This window comes from Artemia sp. Qi Xiang Cuo, chromosome 20, assembly GCF_049724085.1.
Source record: "Artemia sp. Qi Xiang Cuo chromosome 20, ASM4972408v1, whole genome shotgun sequence".
NCBI lineage: Eukaryota > Metazoa > Arthropoda > Branchiopoda > Anostraca > Artemiidae > Artemia > Artemia sp. Qi Xiang Cuo.
In genome coordinates, this window is record NC_142813.1 from 14,432,249 (window position 1) to 14,450,056 (window position 17,808).

At 34.4% G+C, this 17,808-nt stretch overlaps 1 pseudogene; it reads right to left on the reverse strand.

Annotated features, from left to right (window-relative positions):
- Positions 1 to 1,316: 1,316 nt before the first annotated feature.
- LOC148939897 (uncharacterized) lies at positions 1,317 to 17,525 on the reverse strand (annotated as a pseudogene).
- Between the last annotated feature and the right edge of the window lie 283 nt (positions 17,526 to 17,808).

Here is a 17,808-nt window from a genome sequence, read left to right on the forward strand (position 1 = left end):
TATCTAGTCACCAAATGCTCCAAGCCTCAGAAGAAAAAGGGATTTTGAAAACAGGGAGCCCGATTTACGAAAAAAAAGGGATCCGCCCCATGCGACTGGCCCCCCTTGTAACTGAACCCGTGTATAACCGAAACCCCCCGTGCAACTGTATCCTCTTTAACTGAACCCTCGTGCACCTCACCCCATTCTGCACCCCCCCCCCCGCATAACACTTTTCAGCCATTTCTTTTTAAATTTACAATATTTTTAAAACATTAATTACGTATTATAAAGACCACATCGGCGAGGTAAAGCTAGGTCAAGTCACAATGTAATTCTATCGTTACTTTTCAATTAAGCTATTGAATACTTTCTAGCAATGTCCATTGTAAGCGTCTACGCAAATATCTTTTCGCAAAAAAATTCGCAAATCTCGTAAACTAAAGAAGTAATTACCCTTTTCATAAACATTAGTCCTTCTATTAATGAACCCATGAAGCGAAACCAGTCTTATAGCATCACAATTATATCGGTTTTTTTTTTTTTTAATTAATTACATTGTAGTATGACAAGTTTTTTTTTAGAAAACTGACTAATCAAGTTATTATATTGTACAAACCGCGAACTTTCTCTAATCAACTGACACACAAAAAATCAATGTCATAATAAAAAAAACATGTATATTCCTTGAAAGAGTGTGATGACCTGTTTACCTACTAGAAGAACCGGAAGGAACGTAAAGTCCCAGAAGTAGTACCTTGGTATATACTCAGACAATGCTGCTTTCGGCAGTTGTATTATTTATCAATCATAATTAATAATCACTAGAATTATATAATAAGTATAATTATGATTCTTGTTTTCACTGATCTGTCTGATCGCTTCCCTACTTATCTATCACTTTTTGTGCCTAAAACTGAGATTGCTGTGAATGAGCAAGGTGAGTCTTCTTTTAGAACTTCTTTCTAGCTGGCATATTTTGCATGCAGACCACTATACTTTAGCCCATCCACCCCCCTAATGTGCAAATATATAGCCCAAATATGTTTCTAAAATATTACATTTTCATCATATTTTGGTATTTTTCATTAGGATTAACCTAATTTCACTTCTTGAGTGGGGTCACTATAACAGAAACATTGCTAGCTTAGTTAAGGTAAGGCCAAAATAGCTTGTCCCTGTGGCAGGATAAGCAGACCTAACTTTTTCAGAGTCGCTTCTAAATTATTAAATTCACTTCTTTTTGTTATAATCCTAAGGCAAGGCTGAAAAGTTTGAAACTGAGTGAGAAAAAAACAAATTGTTGGTTCATACCGCCTAGCCCATTTACTGTTTGAAAGTTTTTTTTTAGAAACGGTGTAAATTGCTGCTTTTCAATACGTTACTCCCTCCATCTCCACTCTTAGCAGTAAAGTAGCTTTTAGAAATCAAATTAAAATTGAATGACTTACGTTAGGATGACAAAATCTGGAGCACGAGTGGCCACAGTCAAGCCGAAAATCACAAGGAATAATACAAAATTCATTTGGGCTTCTTGAACAGGGTACTTCACCCGTTTTTGGTTTTTTGTATTCTTTGGGTAAATTTTTCAAGTTCACCGTAAGTACAGAAAATGCGTCAAAAACCTTTTCTAGTAAGGAGTGTACTGAACATGAATTTTTAACTTCTTGCATCCAATCCGGCATCCTAGATGTAAAATTCACTGCGTTATGGAGAAATAGTCCATTGTAATGTGTCATCATATTAGTTTCAGGATACGGACGCTCAAGCAGCTGATTTAAAGTGATTGCAAACGAAAAAATCATTTGAAACTGAGTAAACGTGTGCACTGTATCTTTATCATAGCCAATCGATTCAAAAAGATCTAATTGATGCAATCTTAGAAGCTTTTCTTTCGTATCAAGACAGTCATCTGTACGTAAATTGCACCAAAGTTGAGAAATACTGCGATCACTTGATTTGAATTTTTCTTTTGACCATTCTGTTGTTTCGGCACTTTGAACCCAACCTATTTGGTAAGGAACTGCTTCAAACATCAATGCCATTAATACTAGGCTTTGAAATTGTTGCAAGGTTGGACTTGAAATTTGAACCCAAAAAATTATCAAACAAATAAATATTTTGATATTTTCTGGAAATAAATCAACTACGCCGCTACCAGCTTCATCAACCTTTAAGACATCCTTGAAAAAGTCAAGTCGAACAAGAGGAGATAATTTGGGGATTTCACTTAATTGAGGAGCTCATTTGCTCTCATTGTTATAAAACCGAATAATCTGATGCTTCAACTTGTCACCAACCCGTACACTAAGTTCAATTCCTACCGCTTCTGCACTGCCGCTGCTTAACCATGATATATCAGGATAATCAACACTTAGTACAATTGCTGGAATTGCTCTGAATATGTCAATCGGACTAAACAGGCTATAAGGCCTATTTTCTTTCTCTACCTGAGCTAGGTGAATAAATTCATAGTTACAGGGAATAAGCAGCATCCACGATGGGAGGTTCCTATTCCTATAAGCAGTGGAAAACCATTGAGGAAGAAGATTTCTATTTGTCGAATAAATAAAAATATTATCCTCAGTTTTCTCCAGTATGTCTTTGACAAAGCTCGGGCCTTTCCCATCCTGAATCTCTCTGTCTCTCTCTAAAGAATATTCTATGAGCTTTTGAACTTCTTCCTTTTTGTTCTTTGGAACAATTGATAATATCTGAAAAGAAAAATAAGATGATTTTCTTAAAAAGGCCAATGACTGGTACTTACCTTATAATGACCCTTATAAATCAGAGTTCATTTGAAAAAATGAAAAATACTAAGGCTCCAGAAATTATCATAAATACTTCAATCATTTTAATATTAGCATGAATTGTAAGGCAAAAAGGCTTAGAAAATTACTGAAAGCAATCCTATCGAAAATTTTAAGTCGCAAAATAAAGACATATCAGTAATTGCACTATCAAAAAAATTCTTAAAGATTGATAAGTTGCAAAAGTTGCTAAATATATTAGATCGATAAGTTGCAAAAACAATGAACATCCCAGAGGATTGTATGTTTTCAGTCTGGAAAATAGAATACACATCCATGAAAAAAAATATCCTACCTCCTTCAAAAGATAAAAGACCAAGTTCCTCACATTAAGAAATCCTATTTAACATGGGGAAATCTCTTAGGGGAACAGTAGTTCGTTGGGTAAGACTAAAAGAATCTATATCATAGCCAGGTCATTTTCATGCCTTAGTGGGGAAACAGTCGGTACTAGAATCCTCTGCCGTGAATACCATGCCCAAGTTAGCGACAATGGTGTTATATGTAGCAGCTACATCACACGTTTACGTCAACATGCAGATTATATCCGAAAACTTGAGTTAACCAGATGGCCGTACTAATGCCATTTAATCAGGATAGGGCTAAGTTAATGAGTTAAGCGACTACATGTTGTATTTCACAGTCTTTATTTTAGAGTTGACATTAGAGGGAATTTACTTGTAAGTGCCAAAATACCAATTACTGACTGACTGCAATCATTGTCTTATACTTATATTTTTGTCCGATTTAATATAAGAAGTCGATGTTGCCATTTCCATTCCTTGCCTTCTTTAAATTTATGTTTTGAATCGGGAGACTTTTCGCAGTGGCGTCAGTTGCGAAGGTGGCATCTGCCCCCCTAGGTTTTTCACCTCTTCTAGATTTTGAAGAAAAGACCTTTTTTCATTGAATTTGCCCGTTTGGTATTTTTATTAAAAATATTGGAAAAAACGATGAATCCCCCCTTCTCCCCTTTTATATTTTGAAAAGTATATCTCCACACCAAACTCTCGTGAATTGACCCCACTGTTTTTTTAAAAAGTGATGAATTGGTGACGTTGAACTTTCACTTTTTTAGTTTTAAGTTAACATAAAAGGGAATTTTTGTCAAAAGCGCCGGAATATCAATAAGAGACCCACTGCTCATAGTCACTTATTATTTATTTTTATTTTTTTGATATACTGTAAGTAATTATCGTTGCCGCTTCCCGTTCCTGTGATTTTTAATGTTATCTTTTAATCGTCACGTCATTCAAAAAAAAGAAATGATTAATTGGTGACTCGTGTATTTCATCTTTGTTGAAAATTTGTAACGCCTTGCGACCTTGGAAACTTTTTTTAAATATGACAGAAATAACCGCTAAAAAAAATCATAGTTCAAAATTTAATGAGAACTCAAATATATATAATTCCGGTGAAAATTTCAGTAAAATATCCCCTTGAAGGGGAGATGGAGGAGAAGGTATTAAGTGGTTAAAAACGTTTAGGCTAGTAAATCTAGTAGAGCCACTAGAATAACCGCAAAAGGAAATGAAAACTCAACCTTGACGTGGAAAGGAGGGGGAAGGTTATTCAAAAAGAAAGCTATAAGTAATCCCTTTAAATGTGTTAGTCAAGTTTGTAATCAAAGGTTCTTTCCCTCTGTGTATTCTTTTGTGCTATATTTAAGTTTGACGTATTTTACTTTTGAAATTATACAGCATTTGAAAATAAATATTTGCTAAGTTTTTGTCCACTGTGTTATCATATTTTGTAGATATCTACAATGATGTGGGGAGGGGGTGTTGGCCTTGTCACTACACAACTTTTGTCTGAAAGAAGCTCGTACTTGGAACTTTTGTTTTTGAATATTTACTCAATCTCTTGTCCATCATGCTATCGAGGGGGGAGACTTAGGCCTGGTCCCTAATGCAGCTTTTTCCAATTTTGAAGATTGAGGGGAAATGGCTGTATTTCATTGGATATGGAATGTATGCGAAAAACTGCGGATAAAAAAAAGAAGATATTCATAGCCAGGGGTTTCAAAGGAGCATTTATTTAAATGTGACAATGCAAGCCTGAAATTTTAAATGGCTGGTGAGAGTTAATTAAAGGCCATCGGAAATTTATTAGAGTGCAAACTTGTGCTAGTGTTGAAAAGAAAATTAATAATGCCATCTTGTGTTTGAAGAATTTATATACCCCAAAACTTCCTTATACTTGTGTATTCAGATGCATTAAAAGTGTAGGGAAGGATATAGAAATCAGTGTTCTGTCTCCTGTAGTCCTACCAGCTTCAAAGTAAAGTAGCCTAATTAAACTGCCAAGATTTCCCAAAACTAACCAAGGCTTACTCTACGCAGACTGGACTTTGCCTTAACATAATGCTTGAATATAAAAAATCCTGATTAATGTATCACATAACCAATTTTCTTTGGAATTTTCTGCTGTTTTAAAAAAGTCGCCAAACGTTACAGTGTAAGAGGCGCTAAGATTAATCCATATCTCCCCATGTAATGTCCTCAAAGATCTAACTCTCATTTGTGCTCTCCAACTGCAGCAAAGGTATATATATAGGATTGGTAAAATCAAGTTCTTCAGGGAATGATGGAATTAATCTGAAAACGTTCAAGCATGTTATGGTATATTTGTTGCCTTGTATTGTTTATTTGATCAACCTTTCTTTGAAAAAAGGTGAATTTCATAATCGGCTCACAGAGGCTGAGGTTACTCCGATTCACGAAGTGGGTTCAACGACTGATCCGTCTAATTGGAGGCCGATTTCAATATTGCCCCTATTTGCTAAGCTGTATGAACAAGTGATGCACCAACGACTTTATAACTATCTTTCTACTTACGGTTTTCTTAGTGATACCTAATTTGGATTCAGGAAAAACCACTCTGCAATTCATGCAGTCCAGCACCTAACAGATTTCTTTAATAGTGCTAAAAAAAAAGTGTGCTGGTACTTTCAGTATATATAGACTATATATAGTATATATAGGTGGTTCATAAAAATTTGTTGCGTAGGCTAAGCTGTTTAGGGATCCAAGGGGTTATTCTGAAATGGTTTGAATCATATCTTAACCAGCGCATCATTCGAGTCTCTATTTAAAATTATATTTCAAAAACTTTTATCATTAATTCTGGTGTGCCTCAGGGTTCCGTGCTTGGTCCACTTCTTTATATAATTTACGTTGATACAAAGTGTTTTTATATATCAGATGCACTGATAACATCTTTTGCTGATGACATGATGTTTACGATTACAGCTACTTGTCTGAACCAGTTAATTGAGAAGACAAATAAGGCCTTCACTGAATTGAGAAGTTTTACAAATTCTAGTTATTTGGTAGTGAATATTTCAAAAACAAATTTCATGACATTTTGTAGAAATGAAGTTTCATGTGTTTTAGATAATAAAATTGTTTTTGATGGTGAATTTTTAAAGCATGTAAATGGTGTTAAATACTTGGGCTTTAGTCTTGATTTTAATTTAAGTTGGAAATGACATTGCCATCTTGTGGCAGTTAAGATTTTAAAAGGGTTGAGTGTGATAAGAAGACTGAAAACTCAACTACCATCAAATGATTAACTTTTCAATTCAATTCAATTCAAACTTTTTATTTCCTCCGAATACGAAGAGTAAAAAAGAAATAAATAAAAATAATAACCGCTAATCAACAGGCCATAAAATTATTTTAAACTATATAACAACAAATATGCAAAGGCCTTCAATCACAATTACCACACAAATTAACACTTCATTCAATAGATAATAAATTAACACTTCATTCAAAAATTAAATCAAATAAAATAAATTAAGCTTCGTGCGCAGCTCTATATAAATTATGAGAAAAAACATTTAATTTGGATAAAAATTTATTTTGCTTTTTCTCCAAAACATCAACTGTGTTTTTTATTTTATATGAAATCATTAAAAAAGTATTTGATTCAGATTTAGAAAAGCAGCAAAGGAACTTAGCAAAATTAAAAAAAGGGGTTTTTACATGCACAATATTACTAATTCTAAGAAACGGGAGAAGCGATGAAAAAACTAAAATTTGAGGCAAAGCGACTGTATTATATACCCGAGCCAGTGATTTCCGAGAAAGAAGATCACGAAGACAAATTACTGCCCCGAAACTAGACGCTATTCTACTTTTAACTGCTTTAGAAACAGAAGCACGGCATAGAGCTAAAGTTGGTCCATAAGGTACACCAAGATATAAAAAAGATTCCAAAGGTTTTAAATACTATCATAAATACGGACAGAAATTTCTGAATTAACGAGATCATTAGCCTTAGGACCAAGAATTAAAAACTGACTCTTTTCAGGGCGAAAACGAAGTCCATGCTCACTAAAAACCTTTGCTAAAAAATCTACATTTTGTTGAAGTGAGTGAAGCGATCGACTCAAAAGGAGTAAATCATCTGCGTAAGCAATCCACGACAGAACATAACCTTTACCATAAATAAAAGTCAACTGAATTTGATCAAATAGCCCCAAAACAGTAATATTGAAAATCAAAGGAGAAATAATGCTTCCTTGTCTCAGCCCCCTACATAACTTAACATTATAATCACTAAACTGATTCTTCCACTTAATACGAATACGAGATGAGCCATAACACTTTTTTAAAACCAAAAATACTGGTAGTGGGACATTATTCTTCAGAAGGGCAGTCATAGCCCAAGAATGGATAATTGAATCATACGCCGCCGCAAAATCTAACGCAAGTGTATAAACTCTATCCCATTGCTTACAAAAGGATATTATTCTTGAAAGGAGGGTATGAGCAACATCCATGCTTAGATCCTTACGGAAATCAATTTTATTCAGGCCTTGGTTACAAGACTCCAAATACTTTAATAAAACTGACTCAAAAACTTTGCTAATCTGGCACGAGACAGCAATCGGCCTGTAATCAGAACATCGATTCGTATTCCGTCATTTTTTTGAAAGGGGTGAAGTGGTAGTACGAGAAAAGCTAGTTGGAAGAACTCCAGAAGAAAGAATAGTAGTAAAAAGAGTAGCGAGGAGAAGGATTGCTTTGGGGGATGCCCATTTTATATGGTTTGAATGTATACCATCATGATCAATAGAATGCTTACTTTTTAGAGCTTTAATTGCTACCGTTACATCATCAACAGAAACAGATATTTTACTATTTGGGCGGGGCTTTGAAATTTCTTCCGATAATAAAGAGTCAAGCCGTGATTCAACTGCCGCATCACCGGATGAAAAAACTTGATTATAATGAGTTATCCAATCATCTAGTTTCAGAGAACTATTAGAATCTGGTGAACAATTGTTATTACGACGTCTAGAATTAACCAAACTCCAAAGCTCATTCTTATCACTAGTAATCCTTGAACCAATTTCATCTTTTATAATTTCATTATGCAAACGCAACTCAGCCCGAAAAACGCGTTTAGTTAATTTCATACCATCATAAAATGGTCCAGATCACGGTTTTCCCGCGCAATTCCAAAGGTAACAAGCTTGAGATGCATTCCTTTGGCTTTGCTTTAAAATCGGGTTAAGGTTCCAACCTAAAACACGAGATCCACGACGGAAAGAATCAGTTCTAAATAATTTATTAGCCCCGACTTTTAAATTATGAACAATTTCAAGGTAAAATAGGTCAATATCAATTTGATCAACATCCTTAGAATAATTTACAATTATTTTAGCTAAAAGTGCATCTGATTCTTCATGATATTTGCACATTTTTTCCCGATCCCAGATCATTTGATTTACAATTTGACTAGAACGATGGATAATTTTAAAAGATGGAATTTGAATATTTAAATGAAAAGAAAGGTAAAAATGGTCACTAAGAGGCATATCCAACCCAACATGAACAGGCTGTGGTAATAACGCTGCATTTGAGACCAGCACATGGTCTAGATTATAGCAAGAACCAGAATTATGGACATACGTAAAATCCGCATCTTTTGAAACTATAGTAAAAACCGAAAACAAAGATAAAAGAGCGAAGGAGCGGACATCAGAGATAGCAATGTTGCAGTTAAAATCCCCGCAAATAAGCCACTGGAAATCTGATGGAACTTTCGCCCCACTTCGCGATAATTATAAACATGCAAAATTGAAATCAAAATCCGAATCAATAGTATGATAATTTGTTGGTAAATAGCACGAAAAAACAATAATCCCTGGGATTCGAACAGCAACAAAATAACGATTAACGGGAAACACTGAAACTGGAATATTCTCTCGAACCAAAATGCAAACGCCTCCAGATGGGCGTCCACCTGTAGGTGTAGCTGGAGATATAAAAGACTTAAACTGCTGTGACAGGCTCGAAAGAAGACTAGTAGAGTGGTCCAGAAGATGATGCTCTTGCAGACACAAAATATCCAGATCGCGCAGCATAGACTGCAATACATGTTGTTTATCACCAAAACCATTCAGATTCAGAGATATAATCTCTGCACTAATCATTTTTTATTCTTTGCAAATTTTTCGGTTAACTGTTTGCAGCGAAAGCTAAATCCAGTATGCTCATGAGATCCACAATGGAAGCAACAAGGTTCATTCTGGCAAGTGCTAGTGTTAGCCCTTATTTATTGTATGGTTGCATGCTATGGACTAGTAGTTTTATTTCAAGTTTTAGAAAGGTCCAAATTTAACAGAATAAAATAGTTTGTATTTTAGGTAATTATATTCATGATGAAAATAGCACATTGAATTGCTTTACAAGTTTGCAAATTTTCAGTATTTATCAGTTATGGGATTACCAGTTAGCAATTTTTAATTATTAATGTTTGAATAAGTGTTTACCAGAGGTATTTTGGGAAATTTTTAAAGCTAATTCATCTTATCACTGTTATGAGACTATAAATGCAGATGACCTTGCATCTGAGCTCCAGAATACTGAACATGCTGCATTTTTGGCTTGTTTTGCGGGACTGGTGTGTGGAATTCCCTCCTGGATGCTATTAGACAAGCTGATCATGTAAGCCAGCTGAAGAGTAGATTGAAGCATTACCTTTTGGGTATAAATTGAATGATTAGAAAGTTGAATGTGAAAAATGTTTAGTATTTTCATATGTTTGGACAAACAAAGATTGCATTTTCACAAAATTACCCAGCCAAAGTGTACCGTGTCAGCTCTATAGTCTAGCTTATATTAACTGATTTTGTCATAGTTAATTTAGTTAGAAGTATCTCATTTTTTGTCTTACCTGTGTTGTTGCTAATCTTTTTTTTTTTTTGAGTAGATGTTGTAAAGATGATGGGTGATATTTCTCACTCGCAATTTTTAGAGAGTAATCCTTTTACAGTAGGAGATGTTCTTTATGATGATTTAATTCAAATGCTGATTATTCCCTGCAAGGAGATAGTTGTTTTGTGGATTTTTTTTTTTTTTTTTTTTTTTTTTTTTTTTTAATGTAGTAGTTGCAGAGCTTTATAATAATGGAATTACAGCCATCGTAAACAAACCTTCGGGTTTTTGTAGATGGCTGCTGTAAATTTGTTTGTATTTTTTTATGTTAAATAAATTAATTTGATTTATAAACACCTTATCTGTCTCCACAGCATAAATTACAACCCTTCCCTGAGGGCTGTGAGGGGGTTTTCATCCTCCAAGACCTAATTTCCAGAACTTTCAGCTATGTTAAACAAAATGGCTATCTCAAAATTTTGATAGGACATGTTTGGTGAAATGGAGGGAGTGTGGGGGGCGTTAGTTGCTCTCCAATTACTTTCAACTATTAAAAAAGGCACTAGCCCTTTCAATTTCCAATCAAATGAGCCCTTTTGAAGTTTCTACAATAACACTTTCAATAAAAAGCTCTTATGCCCCCAAGACATAACTTACAGCCCTTGCCCTGAGGGCTGGGGGGTCATCCTCAGATACCTAATTTAAAGAAATTTCAACTATGTTAAAGAGAATTGCTATCTCAAAATTTTGATTGAATTTGTTTGAGGTAATGGTAGGCGTGAGAGGGGGATTAGTTGCCCTCCAATCAATTCTGACTATTAAAAAAGGCACTATCCCTTTAAATTTCCAATTGAACAAGCCCGTTTTGAAGGTCCATGACAACGATTTCTATAAAAAACCTTATTAAATTGTTATAAATTGGGCTTAGTGAAATAATTTCCAGTGTCTCTATTTATAGCCAAACTTCTGTTTATGTACTTTTTTTTATCTCAATAACCTCTTTAAAAGATTATGATAGGCCATTTACAGTAGACATTACTGTTGCCTTCTCAAAAAAAAACAGATGTGTAGGAATTTCAAATAAAAGTTAAACAACTTAATTTTAAAAGACTCAATCAATATTTTTGCCCAGTCTAACTTAAGAGAACCTATTTGCAAATCTAATAAAAACTGAAACTGTAGACCAGCTAAAACTATTGCAAAACAAAAGATTCTTGCTCAATCATCTTGGCCAATTTTTTTTTCATTGATTCCTACCTGGTTTTTATTTAGTGTCTGTTCTGTTGTTGTTGGGTAAACTTTGAAAGGTTAGATTTTTGTTGTTTTTTTTCTTTTAGCACTGAGGACCACTTGGCTGAGGCCCTTGTTAAAATATTTGCTGTGTTCTTTGTCTTCATGTTTTGCCACTGGCTGACAAAATCCTTGTGTTCTCACCTTTTTTAAATTATTTTTTTCTTTTATTATTTTCTTTCCTCTCTTAGTTTTCATATGTCATGTATAGCCAGTGTGGTCTTAGAATGAATTCACTTTGGATATGAAGAAAGAACTAGTGGTAGTATTAAAAGGAATAAAAAATGATAAGGTCCCAGATGCTGATAGTTTGGTAAATGACTTTTTTATATATGGTGGTTGTGAGCTTAGAGATAAGTTACTGAAGATTATGAATATGATTTTTAAGAAGGGGGAAGTACCTAGCAACTTTAGGAAAAATCTAATTAAACCCCTCCATAAGATAGGTAATAAGAGTGAGTGTTGTAATTATAGTCATTAGCTTGGTTTCTGTAGGAAGCCAATTACTTAGTATGACAATAACTTTCAGACTTAGAGATGCTCAAGATAAAGTTTCAAGAGAAGAACAGTGTGGTTTTAAGAGGGGTTGAGGAAGTGTTGACCAAATTTTCACTCTTAGACAAATAATTGAGAAGCACCTTGGGCATCAAACACCTCTAGACCTTGGTAATATAGATTATGAACAAGCATTTGATTCAGCTAATAGGAGAGCTATAGCAAAGGTCCTATCCTTTATTTGTATTAATTTAAAAAACTTTTTCCACAAAACAAGTTTTTCAAAGAATAATAAAGAACTCCATTAAACAGAAATTAGCAAAAATAAAATCAAATAACCAACAGAAATTACAGAAAAAACGAACAGAAATTACAATAATTAACCGAGTCAAACTCAAAACAAGCAGAAATTAACATAAGTTGGGCGCAAAACCCCTATGTCTTCCCTGGGGCAGAACAAAATTTCACTTTACTGAAAAAACATACATGTTTTTACTTTTGTAACTCTAATAAATCAAATAATATAAACATTTTGATTACTAAATATCAGTATATGTATAATAAACTGACAATGCACATTCATTTGTATTTTTTCAGTAAAGTGCAAATTTTGTTCTGGCCTTTGCACGCATGGGGAGCTGTGCTGGCGTGGGGGGGGGGGCTAGTTGCCCTCCAATCACTTTTGACTATTAAAAAGGGTACAAGCCCTTTGAATTTCCAATTGAATGAACCTTTTTTGAAGTTTCTATGACAACGCCTTCTATAAAAACCATATCTACCCCCAGGGCACAACTTAAAACCCTTGCCCTGAGGGTTGTGGGGGAGTGTTCTTCTCAAAAACATATTTTCTATTTTTAAATCAACTATGCAGAACAAAATGGCTATCACAATATTCTGATTGGATGTGTTTGGGGGAATGATGGGCATGGGGGGCTAGTTACCCTCCAATCACTTTTGACTATTAAAAAGGGCCCTAGAACTCTCGATTTTCAGTCGAAGGAGCCCCTTTTGAAGTTTCTACAACAACCCCTATCATATAAAGTGCCCTTCTCTAAAGGAAAAAAAAATACATAGTACATTTTGCCAACATTGTTCCTATATGCACTCAGGGCATAACTTAAAACCCTTGCCCCGAGGGTTGTGGGGGATTGTCCTCCTCAAAAACATATTTTCTATCTGGAAATCAACTATGCTGAACAAAATGGGTATCTCAAAATTTTGATTGGATGTTATGGGGGGAACGATGGGCAGGGTGGCTAGTTGCCCTCCAATCACTTTTGACTATTAAAACGGACACTAGCCCTTTGAATTTCCAATCGAATGAGCCTTTTTTGAAGTTTCTATGACAATGCCTTCTATAAAAACCTTATATGCCACCAGGGCAAGACTTATAACCCTTGCCCTGAGGGTTGTGGAGGAATATCCTTTCCAAAAACATATTTGCTGTAAGGAAATCAACTACACTGAACAAAATGGCTATCTCAAAATTTTGATTGGATGTGTTTAGGGGAATGATGCGCATGGGGGGTGGGGCTAGTTGCCCTCCAATCACTTTCGACTATGAAAAAGGTTACTAGCCCTTCAAATTTCTAATCGAATGAGCCTGTTTTGAAGTTTCTACAACAACGCCTTCTATAAAAACCTTATATGCCCCCAGGGTATAACTTGAAACCCTTGCCCTGAGGGTTGTGGGGGAGTGTCCTCCTCAAAAATACATTTTTGGTCTGGAAATCAACTATGCTGAACAAAATGGCTATCTTGAAATTTTGATTGGAATTGTTTGGGGGAATGATGAGCATGGGAAGAGGGGACTAGATGTCCTCCAATCACTTTCTACTATTAAAAAGGGCACTAGAACTCTTGATTTCCAATTGAATGAGCTGCTTTTGAAGTCTCTATAATGACCCCTTCCATATGAAGTGCCCTGCTCTAAACGAAAAAAATAATAAAGGCCAAAAACATATTTTCTATCTGGAAATCAAAAACAAAATGGCTATCTCAAAATTTTGATTGTATGTGTTTGGGGGAATGATGGGCAGGGGGGGGGGCTAGTTGCCCTCCAATCCCTTTTGAATATTAAAAAGGGCACTAGCCACTTCAATTTCCAATCAAATGAGCCCTTTTCGAAGTTTCTATGACAACTCCTTTGATATGAAGTGCCCAGGTATGGAGAAAAAAAACCCAAAAAAAAACACATTGTGCCAACATTTTTCTTTACTTAGGCAGTGCTAGCGCACTGCCTATGATACCAGGCAAATACATTAAAGCAATTATAGCTTTGTACATTTATAACATTGCTATGGTTAAGGTAGGAAATGAGCTTAGTTGCTGGCTTTTTATTAAATAAGGAGTTAAGCAAGGTTATGTTCTATCCCCACTTATATGGATCACTTTGATGTGCTTTGTCCAACAGAGAACAGCAAAGGCAATGGGAAAATACAAAATCCAGTCAGGAAGTAAATAACTCCTATACTTAAGTTATTTAAGTTTTCTAGATGAAAATGATGGCAAAAAGAAGGAAATTTTAGAGGTTTTGCATGCACAGGGTGCAAGAGTAGGTTTGAAAATTAAGGTCAAGAAGACTAAGTTGCTCAGACTAGGAATAAGTGAATTTGAAGAGGTGATATTGGGTAACAAGAAGATCAATCAAGTGGACAGCTTAACTTATGTAGTTAGTACTTTGAGTAAAGATTGTGGGTGCAGTATATATGTTAAAAGTATAATAGGCAAGGACCAAGGTGGTTTATACAGTTAAAACAAGTTTGGAAGAATAGGAAGATGAGTTTCCAAACCAAGATTAGAATAGAGAAGCTACAGCAATGATGGTGGTTGTGTGATACTGAAGCATGGGCACTCCCAAAAAAAAGAGGAGGAATTTTTAGCTGTTTTCCAGAAAAATTGCCTACAGATTGTTGTAGGTAACCAATGGACGGACCATATCTCAAACAGTAAGCTGTATGTAAAATTTGGTTCAATCCTAAATCTAGACCTATAATGAGAAAAAGCTTGAGTAGGCTAGGACATGTTCTGCAGATAAAGGCTGACAGATTATCCTTGTTGGCCAACCTTTTTTGGCTAAACAAAACATGGGTTGTCCCAAAATAGGGTTGGTGGATGCTATAAGGAAAGACTTAAGGGAAATGGGAACTTCTTAGTATGGTGTAGACATGAAGGTTTAAATAATTCAGAATGAAGAAGGATCATGCATTACAGTGTTGGCCTTAGGCAGCTTGATGCTGCAGTATGTTGCTAGTAGTAGTTGTAGCATCAAGATTCTTCAATTTATACATAGAACAATAAAAGGCTGTAGAGAAGCTTCAAGCAACACTCTAAACCATCAGGCATCAAGACATAATAGCAGCATATTTTATATTTTCTATTTCTGCAAAATTTCAAATGAGGAGACCATTTTCATCATTCATGCAATAGAATGCATGCATTATTCATGCAATGAAACAGAAACAATTGAATACACCAGCCCCTAGAGTTCAAGCAAGGGACATTTATGAAGACTATGATAACAAAGCTGAAGAATTTTAAATATCTGATTAGTTATAAACATAGAACTGCCATCATTAAATTATTATCCAAGATCAAATGTATATGTCCTTCTAGATTCCATAAACTGGGCTTTTTAGGGAGTTGAAGGGATTCAAAGGCAAGCAAAAGTATTGGGAGGGGTGGCCTAGACTCAAGATTTCTTCAGCTCTCTAAAAATAAAAGTAAAATAACTATTTTAATGCTTTTTGTATTTTTACCACCATGAAGATTTTTGGTCTTTTATATGCTTTTAGCATTTTTCCATTGTAGTATATTTCTATTAGTCTTTACCAAATTGCTCCTTAACAAATTGGCATTTCTAAAAGAGAAATAAGAAAGTCTAAATAGGATATGATATCCTAGTAAGAGGCACTGTTCCTGTAAGTTATCATGTAAGTTAAAGTAGGGCCTACTTGAAAAAAAAAACTATGATGGAAATGAATGTTATATTTGGATTCAGGATTGGTGTAAGTCTAGGAGACCAGCCATACACAGGGAAACATGTTAAGGAAACAATTCTTACTTCATAATATGCAGAATAATCAAGTGTTTCCAGTATTTCTATTACATTTTTAACTATTTGTGTCTATTCTCTGAGTCTTGAAAAGTATTTATAAACAAATGCCCAAATGCCATCTAACCCTACCCATTTTATCACTATTTGTATATATACATGTTTTTGTGATAAATAATTAGATGGCACTGATGATGTTTAACTAGATAGATGGATTATTTGAAAACACAAAAATGCAGTTGAATCCATGTTTATTTTCTAGAAATTTGCACAAAAATTGTGCAACAGTGAAAGAAGTGAAGAAAAGGGTTTTCCCCTTGCAAAATGTGTTAGCTAGGATTTCTGCTTATGTGACATACAACACAATTATTTTCAGCTTCACAACTTTGCTCAATCCTAATTTACAAGGTTTTAAAGATATGCAAATGCATTTCCAAAATTTGGAAAAAAAAACTTTGATATGGCTTAAAATTTTACTCAAATAACAAGAATTGCATTTTCATAACTAAAGCCTGAGAAAAAGAAACTGATAAATGACAATTAAGGTAAAATGTTGTTTGGCTAAAATTTCAATAAGTAGTCAACCTGTCATGTAGGCAAATTTCAGGACCCTCTAGAGGGAGAAAGAGTAGAGGTAAGTACTTCAAAATACCTTCCAGGGGCATACTTTAACCTGTATGAAAGTTTTGGTGAATTTTTCACAAATCATATTATTGACTTATGAATAAAGTGAGTATATCACTTGGTGCCTTTTTTATGCTCTTTACAAATATAATAATCACTTCTATCAAAGTTCAAATTTAAGCCCTTTTTGAGCTCTTGAAAATTACAAAAATATAAAAATATATAGGGTGTAAAAAGGCTTAAACATTGGTTTTAAATGTACTGTTTCATAATAAATCTTTTTTTTTAATCCCAAGCACTGACTTTCCACAATTAAGTTGGATAAATGAAAATTGTAACAATAAATTTTGCAGGTAGCCTACTCTTTCAATATAGGCTACCCATTCTTTTATACATCTCAAACTGAAGACTAAATGAAAAACCCATTTTGATGGGATGATGCAAGACACCATTGTAGAGAAATACAATGTATAGTGTGGTTTTAATTGCATATACAATAATTAAAGTGTTAGTTTTGTTTGTTGTTTTTTGCGGGGGGGGGGGAGGTACCTAGGTTAGGTTTTTATATTTTTGTCATTTTCAAGAATTCAAACCGGGCTTAAATTTGAATTTCCAATAGAAGTGATTATTAGCCTATATTTGTAAAGAGCATAAAAAAAGACTTAATCATTAAATACAATTAATTACATGCCTAAGGCTCTAAAGCCTTAGTAGCCTATATTCCTTGTCTAGAATGTAATTAATGATGATTAATCACCAAAAACCATCACTAAGCCCCACCTCTTATCATCTTTAATTATAATTAGGCTACTTGACATGGAATACACCCTTGCTGAAATTGGTTCCCCAAATCAGCTAAGGTAAGACACCCGGTAGTCGGACATTTTAATCATTTTGAAAACTTTTTGACATTTAAACTATTCTAATTACTGTACTATACCACCTATAAACTTAATTTTTTTTTTTTACCATTAAACTCCTCATGCTTTCGTGATGATGATGATGATGAACGAATTAAAGACCACTCTCGACTTCTCGGTCACTTGGGTCTTCCTTCAATAGGGCCGTTTTTTCACTCGTCAATGTGCTAAGGTCTTTCATCTTTGGTCAGAAAACGCTTAAAAGTGAAATCTTTGAAGTAAGATCTTACATCTTTTGTCGTTTTTGTGCAAACGTCTTTCATCATTCTGCTCTGATCAGTGGTCTGAGAACATTGATGAGTTGATCAGCAAAGTTCTCTCATCATTGTTCTATATGGCAGAAGATTTGACTTTAAGCAAAATGCTATTTGGCTAGGCTACTTGTTAGAGATTTGATTTTAAGCAAAATTTTATAGAAAATTATTTGGTTAGTTTCTTATTTGAATTTATTCTAAAACCTGTTT